The sequence below is a fragment of the Lepisosteus platostomus genome, unplaced genomic scaffold (genome assembly GCF_059453375.1).
Source record: "Lepisosteus platostomus isolate fLepPlt1 unplaced genomic scaffold, fLepPlt1.hap1 Scaffold_30_H1, whole genome shotgun sequence".
NCBI classification, from domain to species: domain Eukaryota; kingdom Metazoa; phylum Chordata; class Actinopteri; order Semionotiformes; family Lepisosteidae; genus Lepisosteus; species Lepisosteus platostomus.
The window spans coordinates 1,762,956-1,782,108 of record NW_028291658.1 but is presented as its reverse complement, the minus strand read 5'-3'; the positions used below and the strand labels follow the sequence as shown (position 1 = coordinate 1,782,108).

General features: G+C 45.7%; 3 non-coding genes across 3 annotated transcripts; 1 reads left to right on the top strand and 2 right to left on the bottom strand.

Annotated features, from left to right (window-relative positions):
* Positions 1-3,372: 3,372 nt before the first annotated feature.
* Positions 3,373-3,445, bottom strand: trnar-acg (transfer RNA arginine (anticodon ACG)). Its single transcript has one exon. It is a non-coding gene; the product is annotated as a tRNA-Arg (tRNA).
* A 1,624-nt stretch (positions 3,446-5,069) lies between these two features.
* On the top strand, positions 5,070-5,151 carry trnas-gcu (transfer RNA serine (anticodon GCU)). Its single transcript has one exon. It is a non-coding gene; the product is annotated as a tRNA-Ser (tRNA).
* Positions 5,152-10,965: 5,814 nt separating this feature from the next.
* On the bottom strand, positions 10,966-11,047 carry trnas-aga (transfer RNA serine (anticodon AGA)). The gene has a single exon. It is a non-coding gene; the product is annotated as a tRNA-Ser (tRNA).
* Between the last annotated feature and the right edge of the window lie 8,106 nt (positions 11,048-19,153).

Below are 19,153 nucleotides of genomic sequence, written 5' to 3'. Positions count from 1 at the left end.
AGGAAGCAGAATAAATTCCTCTTTTCAAACTGTCAAAGGTTTGCTGCAGGACATCGCACAATCTCTTTTGAACGGGGACAAACGATTTCTTATGGGGCGCAGTAAGTACAGACGTTTATAAAGCTCCACTCATGCCGACGATGCAGCATGAAGAAGCGCAACCTAACGTTTGCATTCCTAGCACTGTTGCAACCTAGCACTGTTGCATTCCCCGCATCAGTAGCTAAGAGAATATAATTTACGACTCTTGTTAATGCAGTTTCAGAAACCAGACTGAAATTTCTCAAGTATATTATTTGAATCCATTTGATGTTGGGCAACAACTATTCTTTCAAGACTCTTAGATTGAAATGGGACCTTTGAGACAGGCCTGTAGTTGTTAAGAACTTGTGGATCCAAATTTGACTTCTTAAGGAGCGGTCTAAGAACCACTACCTTAAATTGATCATGTACGACGCCTGACGCAAGCGATGCATTCATCATACTAATTATAGGTCCTGCCAGTCCTTCGAGGGAATCTTTGACTAGCTGAGTGGGGATGGGATCTAGCAAACAGGTGGTTTACTTTGTCTTACGTCTGTGTTCATGAGTCCACCATAAGAAGAAATCTGAACAGGAGTGGTGATCATGCGAGGTCACCACGGAGGAAACCACTGCTCTCCCCCCAAAAAAAACCACCACTGCCCCTCTCAAGTTTGCTAAAGACCACATGGATGTTCCACAACTCCTGGAACAATGTTCTGTGGACAGACGTGACAAAAGTTGAACTTGTTGGTAAATGTGCACAGCGTTATGTTTGGAGATAACAAAACACCGCATACCAACTCCAAAACCTCATCCCACCTGGGAAGCATGGCGGAGGCTGTACGGCTTGCAATCATCGAGGGACCGATGAATTCCGAGATGTATCAGGAAATTCTACAGCAGAATGTCAGGGTGTCTGCCTGTGATCTAAAACTCAAAAGACGCTGGGTCTTGCAACATGACAAAAACAAAGGAGTACATCAACAACAGAGTGGCTGAAACAGAAGAAATTCCGTATGTTGGGATGGCCAAGTAAGAGTCCTGACACACGCGCTTTCACTCATATGAGCTACACGGCTACCAAGATGATCTCAGGTGCGCCGAGCTGGTACGGAACATATTGAACTGATCGACGGCGAATTGTCTCTCAGACAGGCTTTTCACCTCTAAGCTCCCTGACTGACAGTGATCAGCTAGGTAGTAAAACAGTCAGCTGCTTCTAAGCCTTAAACAGCTGCATCTCGGCGCTTCCACGGAGAGATGATTTGAAAGCCGAACATCGCCCATTGGGAATACCTTACTATCACTAGTTTAAGAGACTCTTAAGGTCTTGCAGAGGTGCCTGTCTAATAGCATGCGCTTTGCAAGCTATAGGTGTTTAGGCTGAGGCAGAATGCCTGTTAACAAAATGTTTTTCTAAAGGGGCCTCGCACTCTTTTCCAAGCAATGGTCACCATCCCCACCGAGTGTCACAATGTAGTCATGTCCTAGGACATCACCTGTTAGTCTCCATTTGTCTGCCACCAACACTTTAGGTTACGGGGTCACAACCGCACCCCGGAGACCAGAGGAGCTGTTGGCGTTCTGGCGGCGCAGATTGGGCTGAAGGTGGGGCGCTTGAATCTCGCTGTTGGAGGCCGTCTGAAACTGACCCAAGCCTTTCCCTTGAATTAAATGTAAATAAGAAATGAACCCCAGATGCACATGGAATCAATCACGTGTTTCCTTTGAGCCGTTTCAGAGACTGCTCCAGAGTTTACCTTGCACAGATGCGCAAAGATTAATGATGGGGGTGCACGCTTCCAGGCGTCTTACAACTGTAGGGACTGATTAGAGACAATTCGTAGCTTGTGCTCATTTCCCTCTATTCCCCGTGTTGCAGTGGTAGGATGACTTAAATTCCTGCTTCGACACGTAACGGGATTATAATCAAGTGCAGGAGCTGAGGGCTTTAGTTTTGTTTCGTTTTCCATGGCGTTCGTAAGCGCGCAAATCAAAGGCAATTCCTGCGTCTAACACGAATGTAAATGCTTTTGAAAGTGCAGTGTGGTGCAGCTTGTAAAATCCTTGTCCACATTTTTGGTTTGTTGATGTTTTTTCTGTCTGCCAAAGTTGCATTTTGACATCCGGACTGGGGGACTTTATCATTTGAACGTGAAGCCAGCCTTAAACCCTCTGAGGCGTGTCTGTCTGCCGGCACGAATCTTGTGAAAGGTATTTTTTTTAACGGAGAGCAACTTGAAAAAGGTTTCCGCAGCCACCTCGCAGTCCGTGTTTGATTATAGGAGGAATGCGGCGGCGAGGAGCTCGCATTTGTCGTGCTCGAGTGGTTAAGGCGATGGGCTCGAAATGCATTGGGGCTTCCCCGCGCAGGTTCGAAACCTGCCGACTCCGGCGTCTGCCGCACGTCGCCTTGTGCCTGCGCGGCAGAGGCGAAGTGCCGCTTCTCCTTTCCTGGTACTATAAAAACGCTAAATCGCTTGGCCCCGCTGCCATGGAAAGCAATTCTTCAGATAACCACACATTTTGCGTTCGCACCTCTGGTGCTCTACTTATGCCTTTGAAAACCTAATGAATAAAGCTGTAAGAACCGACACGATGTGTAGGTGCTCTTAAAGCACGCAGTAAAGAACTGTTAACAGCAAGGGTTTCAGTGGGTTAACTGAGGAGAAGGCGTGATCGCTAATTGTTGACTTTTTATTTGGTGTTAGAAACACTCTTACTGTGCATGACGTGCAACAAATGTAGCCACAGAAATTGCATCACGCTTTCATGTATGCTATTGCAGACACCAACGTTGCCTAGATAGAAAACCGAAATAGCCGTGGGTTTGCTTGCTGGTCTGAAGGATCTCTCTTCGAATCTCTATCATTTGTCAATGGAAGTAAAAGGCGCTGCAATCTGATACGTTCAGAATCAAACCCGCAGCTGTTGTTCGACATTATTTCTTGACTAATTACAACTGAGTGTCGCATGAGCAGTTACATAAACTTGTCTGGTATATTTGAACACCAATGCCGTTCTTCAATTAAAACTAACAGTACATTGTCAGGGACATTCAGTTCTATACAAACAAGAGACAGACAAGAGAATATTTCTACCGTTCATATGGACTACGTGTTGACTTACTGATCGGAATAATTGAAAGGTTCCGGCTCATAGCCGATGCAGTGCGTGCTAATTAGAACAGCAACGCTGAGCTCTCAGCACCGTACTGAGCCCAGGTGTTTTTCTAAAGCTGTCAGGTGCAGTTCATTTACATGAAGGAAATCTCTTACTGGATACGGTTACAATGCAGGAAGTAGCACAGACTACATAGGGAGTAGCCCGATGCGTTTAAAAACGACCCGAGCCAGGCAGGAGTCGAACCTGCAATCTCCTGATCCGTAGTCAGACGCGTTAGCCATTGCGCCACTGGCCCTGGTGTGACACTGCAGGACTGTAACCCAGTGAGATCAGCACTGCAACTAGTAAAATATTACCCCCGGTCCATTCTTTTCCAAAAGTGAGAAACACCTGTTTTCTACATTTTGTCTGTTTTAAAACCATATCTCTTTAAACCAAACCAAGAGTTTGTCTTTTGCACTGATATTCTGATTCATTTCGATTTCAAAGAAAAAAAAAACATAATCTTCCAAAGCATCATAAAATTGTCCATTCTTCCAGACTCTACTTCTCTCTTGTAGTAGTACAGCAGACCTTTCCAGGTGAGCAGATCACAGAGTCCGAAATATGCTTCCTCCATCAAGCAAAGTACCTGAACATGACTCTGTCTTCATAAAAGCGCCCCTGTAATAAAGAAATTAAATCCGAAATCAAGAGGGCAGTTGCCTACTGAAGTTCAAGAAGTCATCAATTTTAACCTAGCAACACATTAAAGGCTGCATCTATACAAGTACGATTCTAGAAATGCTCACCAGATTACGTTTTAAGAAGGAACTGTGCCTCAGGTTCCGCCGAGATCTTAACTTGGATGGCAGGATTCAGAGTCCGGAGTGCGGACTGATGGCGCACGGAGGGTCCACATACTGTGGATCCCTCAGTTTTCTTCCGCGTGTTTAAACCGCCAGCGTGTGACTCCCCTGTCCCCGTGACCTCATTGCTCTGCTCTCGCCTCTGTGCAGCTGAGCCCGACTCATGTTAAAGTGGAAAACAATATGCCCTCAACGTGGGATTTACTCTGGATCGAGGATAGATGTCACCTTTTTATCGTTGAACAGGATGTATGTGATGTGGCGACTAGGTTCAATTTTGTATCCTCTTTAAAAGATTAAGGACTGGGGTGAGCGTGATTTACCACCCTTTCAGCTAAGAACCTGACATGAGCACCGTTTAAGCTGCATAGACTCGGTCGTTTAACTCTTCTCCATTAGCAGGGTTAAGGGTAAAGAAAAAAACATTGCTGACTTCTTTTTTTTTTTGCCAGCCGCGAGCGCTGATTAGCAAGGTTTGTATTTCATGTTTTGCAAGTTGCATCCATTTTAAGAAAAACAAGTCGTTCAAGACAGGAAATGAATGCTTGCATTTAATTAAGGCTAGACGTAGGCAGTTGTCCATAATGACCAGTTCTGTTCGAGAAGACAGAACAAAAAAGGCACCGCTGGGATTCGGATGCAGGGTCTCCTGTTTACTAGACAGGCGCCTTAAGCAACTAAGCCACAGCGCCCCAGGAGAGCTGTCCTTTTGCAGCCACTTGGACACACCACTCAGACACATCTGCATTCGGTGTGTGCTCCGCCTGCTCGCCGAGCAACTTGCCACCTTTACATACAATAGCAACATCAACACCAAGAGAAAGGGTGACAAATGGCTTTTATCTGGAACTTTTCATGTCCAAGGAGCGCAATGTGCTTTCTGTGTACAACAGGGCCACTGAACTCCACACTGGCCACTGAACCACAGCAGTGGCTTGCTGGCTTGACATCTCCCAAGGAAAATGTTGAAATCGCACATGGAACAGGAAAATGACCCTCGAGTACGAGGGAAAAAAAAGAAAAAGATCATCTGGAGCGCGCCAACCCATGTCCGGACAGCCAAGATCCCTCGACGAGGTGGCCGAGTGGTTAAGGCGATGGACTGCTAATCCGTTGTGCTCTGCACGCATGGGTTCGAATCCCATCCTCGTCGCGCTCCATGTCTGACACGTGTGCCCGTTTGGCGTTGGCCCTCCTGTCGTTTGCTCCGGTTCTAGAGCCGTGCATTTTCTAGCGGTGGCTGAACATGGTATAGTAGGCTAACGTCGGTATCGAGCAGTAACAGTAACGGTATTTACGTGCCGCTGCTGCCAATTGGCTCTGGCTTGAGACCGCATTTTCACTTACTTGCAACGCAAACGGAGAAAGCGATTTTTGACAGTCTCTCGAGAGACTGCGCTAGGTGTTTAGGGATAGACTGTGAGTTCCCCCTGGGATGGTGGCCTCTCAAATAGTTTGTGATTCCTCTAGACGTTTATACAGTAGAAGCCTGCTTCGTGGCTTAAATCCAAGCTAAGGAAACGAGTTAGATGTCTGATGCAGAACTGCGAATTCAATGAAGGGGAACACTACAGTACATTGCACTGTATGTGTGAGGAAAGCTGCCCCCTTCAGTCCCTTGTCGACCGAACAGAGGACTGTAAAGGATACCGCCAAGAAACTTAAGGATGCTGGTTGGAATCCAGCTCCAAAGAAGCCCCTTTGGGTGTTATGTCATCAAAAAGTAAGAACAGCGAATCTCCCTTTGATCAAAAGTGCAACAGAGCTGTTTTCCGTGGAGCAGGTTTCAGACCCGTAGACCTGTTTTATTTGTAGGGCAGGGCGCATTCCCAAACGCGAATCTCAAAGTGCTTTGGGCGGAGTAGCGGTGAGGCTTATTAATAAGAAAGAATTAAGTGTTTCTGAGCTTTCACAAATTAGGCCTCATCTCTCTGTTCATCTCTGTGGTGCAGCCACAGAGAAACTATTCATGCAGGCTGATTTAAGGTTTCCCTTGATAAGGGACAGCTCCCAAAGGGGGATGCACTTAGCTAAGCCTGGCTATCATGATCAATGGTCATCCATTGGCGCCTATCTGTCTAGGGAGTGCCAGATGGACATCTGGACTGCATTCCTAAGTGTCAGGAGTAAGTGACTCATATCTCACCTTGATCAACCAATCAGGGACTGGTAGGGCCGAGTAACCCACGTGGGACTCTGATGCCCATGGAACTTTCAGCCAATCAACGAGCTGAAGTTCCTCCAGGTAAAAACAGGCAACACAGAGAGCCTGAGAGATTCAGTGGGAATTCAGTAGAGATTTCTGTGGAGTTTTCTAAAGGGAATTCAAAGGAGAATTCCAGGGCAGGACAGCCCAGGAGCAGAAGGCTCCCAAGGGCAGGACATTCTCACAGCGCGCCTCCTGACCATCCTAAGACTCAGCCCGGACAACCACGGAACGGCCAGTGTGTCCGAGTGCCAGAACTTTCCTTTGTTCTAAGAGTCTAGAGCGGAGGTTGCCAGAGAGTAACCAGAGGATCCACCCGAGGTTAGCACCAGCAGCAGGCCTCGTGAACAGGTCGGAACTGTGGACAGTTGAATCACTATTCAGAACTAGCTCTTCATCAGGAACGAACCGGTCTTCTTCTTGACTTGCTGGGACCCACAGTCATCTTTTCTCCTGTGCACAAACTTTGCTAGTTAAAGCCAACACTAACTAGCCGGTCAGTGAGCATCAGCAGGGCACCGTCGCAACCCGCACAGCACAGCCTGGCACCTAGACAGAGAGCGCGGATTGGACAGCAACAAGCCTGCAACTGTTTCTTTGTGCCCGCAGGAGATCTGAATCCCCAGAGATTGGATGAGTATTCAACTTCACTGCATTACTGCTCGAGAATTCAATTGTTATCCCAACCAGTTGATATCAATTTAATTCCTAAGAGTTATGTACTTGTTTTCAGTATCTAATGTAGAAGTTATAACCAGGTTCATTTATGAAATGGTCTAAATGAATGATATACTGAACGTATGTCCTCTTGATATGTGTAACACTTTGTAACTGACTGAATATATACCTTTTGTATTCTGATAACCCTCTCGATAAGATCTGTTCGTTTTACATGCATATTCTATGTATTGTAACGCCCTCGCCTGGTGGTAAGGAGGAAGCGCCCCTAGGCGCTCGTAGTACCGCTGGGCATGCTGGGAGTGGTAGCCGGAGTGCGGCCTACGCGAGAGAAGCTCGCCCCAAACCCAAAGTCCGTCAAGGCTCTCTGCGCCCTGTGGGAGGCCTTGGAGGTAAAGGACGGGGTGCTGCGCCAGGGGTGGCGGGTACCCTCCAGTGGCGAGGTACGGTGGCGGCTGATGGTGCCTTGGTCGCTCCGCGGGGCGGTGCTCCGAGCAGTGCATGGCCAGCCGGGCGTGGGGCACTTTGGCGGTAAAAAAACCCTGCAGCGCCTCCGAGGCCATTTTTATTGGGGTCTTTGCCACCGGGACGTGGAGCGGTACTGCCGAACGTGTGCAGTGTGCGTGGCGCAGAAGGGTCCCCCCGAGCGCTCTCGGGCCCCCCTCCAACAACACCAGGTGGGGGCTCCTATGGAGCGGGTGGGGGTGGACGTTTTGGGCCCGTTTCCGCGCACCGAGGCCGGGAACCTCTACGTCTTGGTGGCCATGGATTATTTTATGAAGTGGCCGGAGGCCTACGCCCTCCCGGACCAGAGTGCCCCCACGGTGGCCGATGCACTGCTGGAGGGGATGTTTGCCAGGCTGGGGGTGCCGGAGGAGTTACATAGTGACCAGGGGCGTAACTTCAAGTCCCAGGTCTTCGCCAGAGTGTGCCAGCGCCTGGGGATCACTAAGACGCGGACCACACCGCTGCATCCCCAGAGCAACGGGTTGGTGGAGCGGTTTAATCGTACGCTCACCACCCAGCTGGCCACCCTGGTGTCCCGGCACCAACGGGACTGGGACCGCCACCTCCCCCTTGCGCTCTGGGCGTATAGGACCGCGGTCCAGGAATCCACCAGGTGCACCCCGGCCTCACTCATGCTGGGCCGGGAAATGTGAACCCCGGTGGACCTGGTCTTCGGCCCGCCGCCCGGAGACTGGTCGGCACTGCTGGCTGGTCCGGCAGAAGCGGCACTACGACCTGCGCTGCAGGGGGCCTGCCTTCCAGCCCGGGGACTCGGTTTGGGTGTACAACCCGCGCCGCCGCAAATGCCTCAGCCCTAAGCTGGCGCCGTCGTGGGAGGGGCCCGCTGAGGTACTCTGGGTGGTGGGCGAGGTCTGCTACCGTGTCAGGTTGCGAACACGGGGGAGAGTGGTGGTCCTGCACCGAGACCGCCTGGCCCCCTACCGGGCTCGGGAGGAGGAGCCGTGTGGGGAGGCTCTAGAGGACCAGCCGGGGCTGGAGCCGGCCGATAGTGGGGCGTCCGTGGGTCGCCAGCCGTCACCGTGGCGCAGCGGCTGCTCACGCAGGGTTCCACAGCAGTTAGCCGAGTACGAGTACAGCCTGAGGGGGGTGTTCGACGTCGGCGAGACGCCAGACGCTTCAGGTTTTTAAGGAGTAAGAGTGCAGGGGGTCTAAACCTGCGATCCAGTGTGTTGAAGTATTTCACAACACTACCCCTAGCACATCTGGAAATAAATCCTCATAATGATTATTGCCCTGGGCATGTACCAAAAAATCACTGAGCATATATATATATATCACTGTGTTGAAGCTAGAGACACAGAATAAGTGCAAACACATCCTAAATACAGTGTTCCTGCACCTTTGACCTCATCCAGAATGTATCGTTTTTTGAAAGGGATTGCTGTCAGAATGCACAACTGAATCCCAAACAGAATCTCTAGTCAAATATGATCATTTGTGAAACAGGCAAATGAGTCTCTCAGGTGCCCATTACTCATTTTCAGACACAATTATGCAATACTTTCACCATGCGTTGAGCAAAAGTGATTAAAGATACCAGAGGTAAGGTTTAAAAGTGATTCTGAGGTGCAACACATCAGCGATACAGCTAGGCATCTGAAATGCGGGGTTTGAGAGTCCTTCAGGGAACACCGTACCCTAAAGGTACCAAAAGTCCACTAGTATAAGCATTAAGTCACTGTCACCCCTGTTACAATGTGATTGCTACATATCTTCATTTCTTTGGTTTTTAAGGAGTAAGAGTGCAGGGGGTCTAAATCTGCGATCCAGTGTGTTGAAGTATTTCACAACACTACCTGTAGCCCGACTGGAAATAAATCCTCATTCTGATTATTGACTTGGGCATGTACCAATAAATCACTGAGCATATATATATATATATATCACTGTGTTGAAGCTAGAGACCTTTATGTAATATTATGATGCTAAAATGTCATTTTCACATATATTAATGTAATAAATGATTGCTTATGCTTTATAAACAAATCTAATTAAAATAAAAGCTTACGTTTTGTATTTATCTTGTACCATAGAACATGATTTGCTTTGTATTTCAAGCCCACAAAGTGTCCAACTGACGCACTACATGATATAAGGAAGATTATCACATGCATATCGGTATTATCTTTCTTATGAAAATGCATTCCTTTCATTACCTTTTACTTTTTAAAATGAACTCAAATTGTGTATAATGTAATAATTTAAGTAGAATAGATTCTAATAATATAATGATCCAGTGTGTTGCACTACTTCACTGCTTCACTGCTCTATGCCGTCTGGAAATAAATCCTCAGACTGCTTACTGCCCTGGGCATGTACCAATAAATTACAGGAGCACATCTATATATCACTGCGATGAAGCAGGAGACACACAATCACTGCAAACACATCCTAAATACAGTGTTCCAGCACCTTTGACCTCATCCAGTACGTATCATTTCTTGAAAGGGATTGCTGTCCGAATGCACATCTGAATCCCAAACAGAATCTCTAGTAAAATACGATCATTTGTGAAACAGGTAAATGACGGTCTCAGGGGCCCATTCCTCATTCTCAAGACATATCTATGCAGTACGTACACCATGCATTGAGCAATAGGGATTAAAGACACCACAGGTAAGGTTAGATGTCATTCTGACTATATTCTAAAATATTGGACTCATATTCTTATGATGGCAGTCACTTATGATAGTGACAGAGACGCTGTGTTGTAAAAGGGCGCTGTCTTTTGGATGAGATGTAAAACAGAGGTCACAGCGAGCTGAAAAACACGTTTTGAAAAGTGTGCTTTTCCTGCCCCAGAATTTAAATGGGGGTGACCAAAGTTGCCCAAACGTGTTTATTTCTGCTGAAAAACCTGTTTTGACAACTTCTGCACAGTGGGGTTAAGGGCTGACTCAGTGGGCTCTAATGAGCCAGGCAGTTACATTGGGATTCCAAGGTTTGAAAAAACACGTTTATTTCGAGCTGAAAAACAAGTTTTGAAAAGTGTGCTTTTCCTACCCCAGAAGTTAAATGGGGGTGACCAAAGTTGCCCAAACATGTTTATTTCTCTGTCACTATGCTGGGGAATTGGGACCCGCACAGACCTCAGGGTGAATGCCCCCCCGCCGGCACCATTAACACCGCTTCCAGCTGGAAGCTTTGTTTTTCCCTGTAGCTCACCCTCATCCGGGTACTGACCTGGCTCACACCTGCTTAGCTTCAGTGGGTTTTCAGTTGCGAGTTGCAAGGGGATGCAAGTGATGGAGCCGCTCGCTGCAAAAGCTACTGCATTGGCCAGGAATCGAACCCGAGCATCCCACGTGGCAGGCAAGAATTCTACCACTGAGCCACCAATGCTCGGTGCCTGGGCTTTCAAAAAAGACGCTTTTTTGGTGCTCTGTGCAAAACGCGTCGACATCTGCTTCCAGCTGCAAAATGCCATTCGCGGACACTGAAGAACTTATTTCCAAGGCAACGGGTACAAGCGATTGGGTGTTTTAAAACCACCAGGAACAGCAAAGAGGCGTGCTTCTTTGCTTGCGCCAGAACACACCGACTGGAGGCGGACAACGTAGTTGGCAGGATTCGAACCTGCGTGGGGAGACCCCAATGGATTTCTAGTCCATCGCCTTAACCACTCGGCCACGACTACAGCAAGCCCTGCTGCCGCTGCGTTCTTGCTACAATCTTACCTGGATCGCGAGGCGCCGGCGGAAGCCTATTTCAAAGTCGTTCTCCGTTTCAAAAAAACATTTCCAAAATACAAGCCTTGCAGACAGACACACCTCAGAGGACTTAAGGGTGGCTTCATGTCGGAATGATAAAGTCTCCCCGTCCGGACAAGAAAATGCCACTTTGTTACACACAAAAAAAGACTTTCAGAGGCTTCCCGGATGTTTCCACCAGATTAAAATATTCACCGATGCAATGTCCATTCTGGAAGTCTGGTTGAAGCGGTTGAAGCGGTTTAGTCGGGATTTGTTCACCATCTCTGTTGCGCGTGAGTTTTATTTTCAGGTCTACGCCATTCAGTAGTCCCAGTGGGCAAAAGACGTATAATATACGTCTATTAAACGCATACCTTAGACGTCTAAAAGTGGTCTACAATTCGTCTAGAATGAAATTCTAATATACGTCTAAAGTTATACGTCAATTATACGTCTATGTTTAGACGTTCATTATACATAAATGGTTGGAGTTCTATTATACGGATAAATTTAGAGGACTATTATACATATATGGTTGGAGTTCCGGATAACTTTAGAGGTCTATTATACGGATAACTTTAGAGGACTATTATACGTATATGGTTAGAGGTCTATTATACGTATATGGTTAGAGGTCTATTATACGGATAACATTAGAGGTCTATTATACGTATATGGGTAGAGGTCTATTATACATCAAAGATAGATTTTATAGGCGTAGAAACAAGTAAACCAAGCCAATGATTAGGTTTAGAAATGTATTCTGAAAATACACATTCACACCTGAAACATATGTATTTCAAATTATACATGGTATACAATCAATCAACAATCAACATATGGGCAATAATCATAAAAAACACAACTAGTCTTAAACTTCAGCTACAAATTCTGGTAACATGGCAATATACAGTATAGTAATGACAAACACAAAACTAATTACTTTAACACACTAACTCAAAACCACATTTTGATTCAAATATACATTTTAAAATGTACAACTTCTATATTTCCAAGAAAAAAAAATATTACAATGGAAGTTAAGACAATTTTTGTCCACTATTTGCAAACCCTGTCTAATTGTCCTAATAGTTAGAACCAAAAACCTATTATTTTCAGTGTCCAGATCTCCTGGCCCCCTGCCTTGCATATGCATTCTTCAAGTAACACATTGCGTGCTCCTTTATTTCTTTTTCTGTTGATGTAGGGTGGGACTTCAGCACCGCAGCTAGGAGAAAATTGTATAATATTACTTCCCAAATAAATGATGATTAATATCTTCTTTAGTATAATCTAAAAAATGAACGGTTTACTAAGCTCAAAGCTGAAATAAATGTATAAAATTTGGCTTGCATCATAGCAGTTGAGCAATAAAGTCTGTCCTAATTAAAGAGTACCCAAAGTTTGAAAGTACAACATAGAATAAGAATAAGAGAAACGGCAAAACGATTTTGTGTCATCTTCCCCATTCACACTATTTTATGTGCCATTTTTTGCTTATTCACATACTATTTTAATCAAAATAATATTAAGAAAGATCTGTATGTATTCAGATAGTATTATTATTGTTCATACTTACTCGTCAAAAGAGGATTGCTGAGATATTTGCAGATATACTTCTACGTTTGAAAAACGTGTCCAAAATGGTGACCAACGAATACTAGCAATGCATTGTGGTATATAACCGGAAAATATGCTGGGTTCGATATTTTCTCAACGTATGCGTTTATTAATGTTGTCGATATTATGGTTGAAATTTAACATTGATAATACATCGCGGCTATGTGCCCCCTGCTATGAGCTGATGTGCAATTTTAACGCATGCAGTTAGTAAGGATCGGTCACTGTTGTATAGTATTATATATAATGACATTATGGAATAGGATGGGGACAGGCCTGGCATCACGGGGGGAGGGGGGAATGTCGCCCCTTCAGTTTTGGGCAAAAAGATTTACCTAACTTAATTTGCGCCCTAAAAAAATAGTTGTACTTTGTCAATGGTCAGACAACACTAAATGACACGAACAGTCACTCAGTCTGTTTGATGGGCAGGAGGGCTATCCGTCCAGGAACTGCACATATCAGTGTCGTTATTGAGTGTCAACATTACGATCCTGTTTGCTCAGGTGGACCGATTCCTTGCAGTAGTTTATCATTATACTTAAAATCGTTATATAACTAGGACTAGTTATAGCAGTCTGTGCTTTCTGTTGGTTTTACAACATTTTTTTCTTAACGATTCAGAACGTCCATGTAGCTGCAAAAATGAACGCTTATGGTACTTTTCGCTCCAGGCAATACAAACTGTGAGAGTGACGAAAAATGTGAAACTGAACTTCATCGCAAATACCAGATTGCTAGTCGTTATCTTCTATCATGAAGCACTAGTCAATGGCATAGCTGCGAGATTTCATTTGGGTAGCTGCACCGTACAGCTCCGTTTCAACCGAAATATCATCCCCCCCTCAGAATTTCAGACGCCCCCCTACAGATTTTTCCCCGGGCACCGCGCACTGATGGGGGATGGGGTGTCCAGGAAATGGTATCAACTTTTGTCAAGAAAATAAAAATAGAAACTCTATAGGCACTCAAACATTTTACTGTTTTTTTTCAGGCAGGTGGCAAGACCCCCTCAGCAAAACCCTTGTATGCCAAGCTGTGGGCATTGATTCGTCGAATATACGTATATTTACTGCGAAAATATGGCTATACGTATATATACGTCGCCTCGACGTATAATCAACGTCGAATTGCAACCGTAAAATCGACGACATGAATAAACGCATATATAACGTCGAAAACACGTCTAACACAGTGCCTGAGGCTTTTTACTGTATGTATCGTGTGTGCCGCAACTAGGAGTATACGGCACTCTGCACAGTGTACGAAGTAAATTATTTTCGCAGCAATTAATTTACACGTGTATAATAAATATAGTAAATATAATAAATTAATTACTGCGAAAATAATTTACCGTATTTTCGCCGTAAATATACGTATATTCGACGAATCAATGCCCACTTGGGTAGTTTGTCCTGAAAAAACAGGTCTGCATGAATGTGACCCAGGAGCTCCAGTTTTCGACTTTGCGTTGTGTATGGTGCTCTTTTTTGGAACCCCTGATTGGGACCATCCAAAATTGTGGACTCGTGTTGACTGGCTGTGTCTTTGTAAAAGAGCCCTGTTGAATACTGCGTCTTCAGCGTCTTGTCACTGTAGTTCAGGACAGACTCTATAAAGGCTCTGTAAGGATAGCAGTTGTTGCTCTGGCTGATCAATCGGTCTCCTACGGTGATGTCAACCTGGCTGAAGATGGCTGTGATGGGGTAATTCACCAGACTCACACGGGCTGCCGCATCAATGTCCTGACCGTCTGCTTCTGTTATTTTACAGGTCAAATAGAGCAGGGTGTTGTTTAAATCTAAATAATCTTCTCCGTTGCCGGCGACGTAGAACTCCAGAGGTGCGTTTTCTGTTAGGGCTGTGAGGGGTGGAACATCTATGTAAAAGCTTTTCTCGATGCTTGTTTGGGTAGGCGCTAATTGAAATATGTCCAGCTCCGACTTGGCGCATTCTGCAGACCCGCCGTGAACAAAAGCCATATTTAAAATATGTCTCGTTTCATGTCTTGTTGATTGTGGTGTGTCACGCCCTTCTTGGTCGACCTGAAGCTTTTATGAGTTGACTGTCTGCGCTTAGCCGTTCTTTTATCAGGTTTCGGAGGCCCCCGACGGTGAGATGATGACGTCTGTCTTTTTCTCTTGACAACCCTGCGGATGTATGCTAGACCCGAACCTTCCTGCTGATGTGCATCCACCTTAAACATGGCAGCGATTGTAACGTTGCTGACCACGTCTTTGGCGATGTTTTTAGCCGCCGATGCCATGTACAGCTTAGCTTTTTCAAACCCGCGTTTCAGAAAAGGCAGGCTTTTCTAAATAGCACTCTGAAAATACCCCCGATACCCGCGCCGTACTGAACCGGTAGCCCTGAAAATCCTGGTAATCCATAACAGCCTGTTGTTTGTAGTAGTGCGTATACAGAGAAGGATCCCCGTAGCTCTTGATGACCGTCATCCTTTTAGATGTTTGTCGCTTTCACAGGTCTGAAATGCAGCTTGACGATGACCTTTCCAAATGCAAATGACACGTGTTCGTTTTGATCCGTCTTTATTTCAATAGTGATGTTGTTAAAATGGTCGATGCTCACCGGCACGTAATGGGGTTTGTCGTACAATACTGTGACGAATTCACCATCCACGCCTCTAAAGGGCACACAACACAAAATTGGTGCGTAGACGTCGCCTATTAACTGGTGTTCTATGATATCGGTGTATATATACATGGTGTTAAATCTGCCAGTCATATCGACGGGGTGCGGTGATTTTACACCCACGACACCCGACTTGAAACCCAACATCCTCGCCAGGCGGTTATGCACCTGTATAACAATCCGTTTATCACTAACAATCCTTACCGACCGGCTAATGGGGTTGTACTTAAGACTTACAGCCGTTAACTTGGATTTTTCCACAGCCGTTTCATTGCAGTTTCATTTCATGCCAAGAGCTGCTCGATGTTGCTGTAGTACCCTCTCGGTAAGATACAGGTCCATATAGTCTTGAGCTCATCACTGACGAACAGAAAAACTTTGTCTTCATCAAAAGTGTGTAGTGTATGTGGATAGTGCAGCTCGACCAGGCCCACTTCCCAGCTCCCGTCCAGGGCAATCGCCTTTGCCAGATGCTCTGTGAAGCACGCATTGGTGTTCTTTGGAAACATCTTTGAGGATGAATTACTGGTGGCATTTTTCACCACCTCTATATGTCTCGGAGCTCGGAAGCCTTTACCCAACTATTGAATTTATCGCTCCAGCCGCGCCACTTTACCAAAAGCTGTTTGTTTTTGCCACGACCCCTGGCTGCTAAAATCGTTTGGATGCGGTAGACGTTCTCAACATCAGGGTTTATCTTCTGTAGCTCTTCTGCATAGAAGGAGCCCTTAATATCGTCGCCTGCGTAGTCCTGCAGTTTGTAATAGGGTCTCAGAGCCGAGGTCCGCTCTTTGACAATGAAAATGCGCCGGCTTGTGCAGAGTATAAGCAGCCTGGCCGGACAACCACTCGGCCACCCGGCCGCGGCTGGCGCTGCTCACACCCCGGGATCTCGCGGCCCTCACCAGACTCCCCGCGCCGACGTAACTACCCGATTCCCTAGGTTTATAATAGAGCGCACTCAACCCCGCTGCAGACATGGTCCCCTTCCAAACCAATACACACTTTCACACACCTAAAGCGAGGGATGTGCCACCATGGGGCTTTGGGACCTTGAGGCTCCGGACCGACCGGCCGGGGGGGAAGACGGGAGTTCCGACCCTTAACGACACACCATTGGCTCCTGAGTCAATAGAGTCATGATGTTTATGGCTGACATCATTTCACATTGGTGAATTTTAAGCTAAGAAATAAAAACATTTACAATGAAGATACCATTGCTTAATTTTAAATGCCTTTAAAAAATAAATACCTCCTGAGAATAATTTGCCACTCCCAGATCCTTGGTAAGGTACTGTTTGAATCCAATCAGGAGAGGAGCATCCAGGGAGTGCTTTCTATAGAGTCCAGCTTGAGCCACTCTCTTCCGGAGAGCCTGCTGATACTTTTTAACTACTCAGGGCCTGTAAGGATATAAAACACCGGTTTAAACATTTTATACCTATAAGACAAATAAGAATTTTAGTAAAAAATAGATACATCTGAAAAATAAAAAGTCTTACTGCTGATAGAATTCTTCAGAGCTCACATCTTCCCCTTCCTTATCCGCTTCTGTTTCAGTTTCTAGAGCAGCCTCTGGCATCTCTTCCTCCTGGACAGCGGCCTCTTGTTCAGGGCCGCTGGAATGCAGGTAGATTCTTTTCAACATGCTTTTACATAATATGTTGTAACAATGATTTCAAAAAGAAACTACAGAAGCCTTACAGATTAAAAATATCTCACCTTGCCAATGTGTCTTCAGGCTTCCCATGTACAAAAAGGCCCAAGGACTCTAGCAGTCTTAAAACCACTATCCTGTTTGCCTCACCAGACACGATCTCTATTCTGTGGTAATCCACGATGACCCCGTTCTTCAGGTGATTCATCATGTCCTCCCTCGCCTGTTGAGAGGCCATCCTGATCTCTTCTGCCGTGGCGTGCTTCATACACGCCCTCTTCAAGTGAGCAGGAAGCTGATCAAAAGTATTCAGGCACATCTTGCACACCAGAGGATTCCTCGCGGGTTTCCTTTGAAAATAAATAATACCATCTGTGTATAGAAACAAGCTAAGACTGATTTCTTAAATTATCCTTAATTTTCTCTCTCATAGTTTGAGCATAATGATTTTATTGCATTTATATAAGAATTGCTCATTGCTCCAAAATAAATAATGGTTTCATAAAAAAGTCAACACTTACTTGGTCTCAGTCACAGACTTTCCAATAGAAGCCATTGTGGAGTTCAGCAACTGCAGGTCCTAGAAGTGGGAAAGGAATTTTAAAAGAGAAATTGAATTACAATACAGAAGGAATGGCTGAGGGATCACTGAAATATATATATACACAATTTCCAAAGACTGAGTCCATATAGAAACAACTACCTTTCATTTTCAGTATAAGAAAAAAAAACATTATCTTCCAAAGCATCATAAAATTGTCCCTTCTTCCAGACCCTACTTCTCTCTTGTAGTAGTACAGCAGACCTTTCCAGGTGAGCAGATCACAGAGTCCGAAATGAGCTTCCTCCATCAAGCAAAGTACCTGAACATGACTCTGTCTTCATAAAAGCGTCCCTGTAATAAAGAAATTAAATCCGAAATCAAGAGGGCAGTTGCCTACTGAAATACAAGAAGTCATCAATTTTAACCTAGCAACACATTAAAGGCTGCATCTATACAAGTACGATTCTAGAAATGCTCACCAGATTACGTTTTAAGAAGGAACTGCGCCTCAGGTTCCGCCGAGATCTTAACTCGGATGGCAGGATTCAGAGTCCGGAGTGCGGACTGATGGCGCACGGAGGGTCCACATACTGTGGATCCCTCAGTGATCTTCCGCGTATTCAAACCGCCAGCGTGTGACTCCCCCGTCCCCGTGACCTCATTGCTCTGCTCTCTCCTCTGTGCAGCCGAGCCCGACGCACGGTAAAGTGAAAAAAAAGATGCCCTCAACGTGAGATTTACTCTGGAGCGAGGATAGATGTTACCTTTTTATCATTGAACAGGATGTATGTGATGTGGCGACTAGGTTCAATTTTGTATCCTCTTTAAAAGATTAAGGACTGGGGTGAGCGTGATTTACCACCCTTTCAGCTAAGAACCCGACTTGCGCACCGTTTAAGCTGCATAGACTCGGTCGATTAACTCGTCTCCGTTAGCAGGGTTAAGGTTAAAGAAAAAAAACATTGCTGACTTCTTTTTTTTTGCTAGCCGCTAGCGCTGATTAGCAAGGTTTGTATTTCATGTTTTGCAAGTTGCATCCATTTTAAGAAAAACAAGTCGCGTTAAAGATTGGAAATGAATACTTGCAAGTCTAGCCGTAGGCGGTTGTCCATAAGGACCAGTTCTGTTTGAGAAGACAGAACAAAGAAAGCACCGCTGAGATTTGAACCCAGGATCTCCTGTTTACTAGGCAGGCACTTCAACCAACTAAGCCACGGAGCCCCAGGAGCACTGTCCTTTTGCAGCCACTTGGACACACCACTCAGACACATCTGCATTCGGTGTGTGCTCCGCCTGCTCGCTGAGCAAGTTGCCACATTTACATACAATAGCAACATCGACACCAAGAGAAAGGATGACAAATGGCTTTTATCTGGAACTTTTCATGTCCAAGGAGCTCAATGTGCTTTCTGTGTACAACAGGGCCACTGAACTCCACACTGGCCACTGAACCACAGCAGTGGCTTGCTGGCTTGACATCTCCCAAGGAAAATGTTGAAATCGCATGTGGAACAGGAAAATGACCCTCGAGTACGAGGGAAAAAAAAGAAAAAGATCATCTGGAGCGCGCCAACCCAT